Raw genomic sequence first — 3382 nt, 5'->3', positions numbered from 1 at the left:
TGCTATAGCCTGTGTCTGCAGATCTGAAACTGCTTAGGACTGAGAGATGCCAGGCTCGCACAGAATTTACAAAATAAACAACCAGTGCATAAGGGTCTGTGCCAGATCAACTATCATCCTCCTTTCTAGCATACAGTTGCAAGGCCAGGTGTTCTTAATTCCCATTTGCCTCAGCTGTAACTTGGTTAGGAGTGGCCATTAATTAGTGTTTTTTTGTAGGGGGATGATGCTGCTCGTTTTGCACCCAACTCAAGAAGAACACGGCTTGTTAAAGCTGAGCATGCCAACAGCACTGACAGACATAGAAAGAAGAAGGAAAGAAATAGTTGCTGAGAGCTGTGGAGCTCCCACGGATCTGTTGCGTAAAGCTCATTTTTTAAAGATTGGAAATGAGTCTAGAAAAGTCTCTGAGCTTTAGGCTAGTGGATCTGAATACATAAAGGAGAGCATCTTTTTATTCATTTAATTTTTCCAGTTTCTTTGAAGTTGTGGTGGAAGATTTGGATATACAGAGATGTAGCTGGTTAGCTCGCTCTTTTCCACAGTAAAATGAATTCAGTAGACAAATAATTATATTTTATCCTACCTGCTTGCTCAAAAATACTCTGTATTATAGGGCACCTAGAGTTAATAGGGCCAGGACATCTCAGCCACATCAGACAAATTTAATTAAGATAGCAGAATAAAAATGCAACTTCTATATTTTCAGTGTAACCATTGATGCTGGGAAGTTGAGTTGCACCTCTATTTCTTTGCAGAATGTAAGGAAATCCCAGAAAATGGTTTCCGATACTAAGCTTTATAGGTTAGAATTATTTCATGTTATTTTCTTTAAGCATTAAGAGCAACCAGCAATTGGCTTCCTTGTTTCTTTTCTCTACTAGAAAAAGTCAGGACAGCTGTATGATAGAAGAGTTTATATTGACTTGAATAATAGCAAAATTATGGTATTACAAGAGTTACGAGAATGACAGTGGAGGAAGAAAGACAGTGTTAAACTGAGCTGGTTGCATGCACTGAAGATTTTTGCTAAACATTCAGCATGGCTCTCTTCAAAGCAGCTGCAGCAGCAGATACCAGGCACAGTAGATTTCCTCCAGCAAGATCAGCAACGCCAAAACCAACATTGTGGCTGCTCCACGCATGGAGGAAAAAAAAAGAAAAAAAAAAAAAGGCCTGTAGGCCTGTTTTCCCAATTTGCTTGTTTGTGTGTTACTATTGGCAAACACCAACATTTTCCAGCCTTTTTTTTGCACTACTCTAAAGCTCAGAAAGGGTAAGCTTCTGCAGTCTTTCACAGGGTTACCACTTATCAAATACCAGCTCTGGTAAAGCGCTGCTGCACGCATGTTCACATGCAAACTCCCACTCTGAGTGCACAGGTCATGCATCCTTCTCTCCTCACTTGCTGAAATCTTTAATTGCCCAAGGACGGTGCTGGCGCAGCCCACAGCCCTGCATTCCTTGATGCATGCTAGAGGAATGGCAGCTTGGTGGAAATATTTTCCAGATTTTTCCAGTGAAAAAATTGATCTCCAGTTAAAAACATGCCCTAGTATTTATTTAAGGGAAGAGGGAGGTGCACTGACAGCCAGAAGAGCTTTTCCATTTAGCAGCTCTTTCTTTCCCAGTGAGCTTTGTCAAAGTGAGGCCATCAACTGGAGCAGCAAGGAAAAGTTGTCTGGCCAAGGATCCAATGCCCTCCAAGATCTGAACTAACCTTTAGATTGCATGGGCTGCCTGGTATCCAGCTCGCCCAATGGACCGGATAAATAGCCTGTTTTCTTCCCACAAGTATGGAAGACAGCCTGAGGACCTAGGAGTACAGGTTTTCCAGAGCTACAAGGTGATCACTTCTTGGCATGGACCCTTAGAGATGCTCCGTGTCCAGCCCAGGCTGCAGCAGAGCCCCTCTTGCCTGTTCTCTGTAAGTCCTGCCCCTCCTCTGTCCTGCAGCCTGGAGGCAACAGGGATGGAGGAGCTCTGTGCTGGAGCTGGAAGCCAGTATGCCTGCCATGTTGGCCAGCAGCTCGTCAGCAGCAGCAGGATGGAGCAGCTGCTGTAACCAGTAATTATAGCAAGGTCTGGAGGTAGCTGTTTGTTTCTTACCAACCTCCACAGCCTCCTAGGGATACATTAGCACATGCTCTGTACTAGTAACAGCCCAGATTATCTCAGATTCCTCACAGTCCAGTATCTCACCTATTCTTTTCTTCCCAGTCAGATGGACTTCATGAGCAAAAGGACAGGTTAGCCCTGGGGACCACATAATGCTCTTAACAAAAGGATAGAGGATCACCTCCTCAAAGATGCATCCCAACCACACTTAGCCTTTCTAGAGAGCATTCTTCTCTCAAAGAGAGAAGAGAGAGAAGAAAAACTTTGGCTAAAACTAATGATCTTTTTTTTTTTTTTCCTTCAATCAGGGCAAGCCCAGGTGAGCAGCTCAGCAACATTTGAATTGGACACAAAGCTGAGAGTGAGGCACAGCTCCAGGGACAGCTGGGGCTCCAAGGCAGCAGCCACAATGTGAAGGAAATGCACACACAAATGATGCCAGGGCCCTGGAAGACCTGTTACAACATCCAAGCAGTTTGTCCAGCTCACTGATGGGACCCTGTTTCTATTGCAGTGACCCTCCCAAAGGCACGTAAAGCCTGGTGTAGAAGTGGCACAGCCACAGCTTCTGAGCTGATTTCCAAAGGGAAGGGCTGCTCCAGCAGCAGGAGCTGTTTCTGACCTGCTGAGCCGAAGGGAAAAGACCAAGAGGCAGACAAATTGCCGAGGGAAGGCACAAAGGGGGCGAGGTTCCAGGACCCCTACACCAGGGCCAGGCGTCCCCCAGCCCTGCTCCCCCCACAGCAAGCGTGCTGAAGCAGCAAGCCCACCCCAAAAGGGATTTCATCGTAAATCATAATGAGGTCGTTTTCTTTCACTTGAGCGTTTCCATAGCAACAAGCAGAGGCGATTCTAATCTCCCATATAAAAGATGCCGTGAAAATGACATGGTTTGGGGTTTGGAGTTTTTTGGGGAGGAGAGAGGATGGGTCTGCAGCTGCCAGCACAGCAGCCCCTGCGTGGCGTGCAGCCAGCACCACCATGCGGTACACGGCCTGCCAGCCCCTGCGCATCATGGCTGGGCAAGAGGCAAGTCACACTCATGGGAGAGCTTGTGAGATGCCCCTGCTGAGATCTCACTCATCGTTTGCTTTGCCTCCCAGCTGCCAGCACACTCAAGGCTGAGGCAGCACAGCCAGAAATGGAGCCAGTCCCCATGCTGTGCCACTCCAAGATGGGCTCTCTCCAGAGCCACACCTTCCATCAGGGCAAGGCTGCTCTCTCCATGTCTGCAGGGCCTGGCCAGAGGTGTGTGCCTGGAAGT

Source organism: Numida meleagris, chromosome 3 (genome assembly GCF_002078875.1).
Source record: "Numida meleagris isolate 19003 breed g44 Domestic line chromosome 3, NumMel1.0, whole genome shotgun sequence".
In the NCBI taxonomy this organism is placed as follows: Eukaryota; Metazoa; Chordata; class Aves; order Galliformes; family Numididae; genus Numida; species Numida meleagris.
This window is presented reverse-complemented; position numbering follows the sequence as displayed.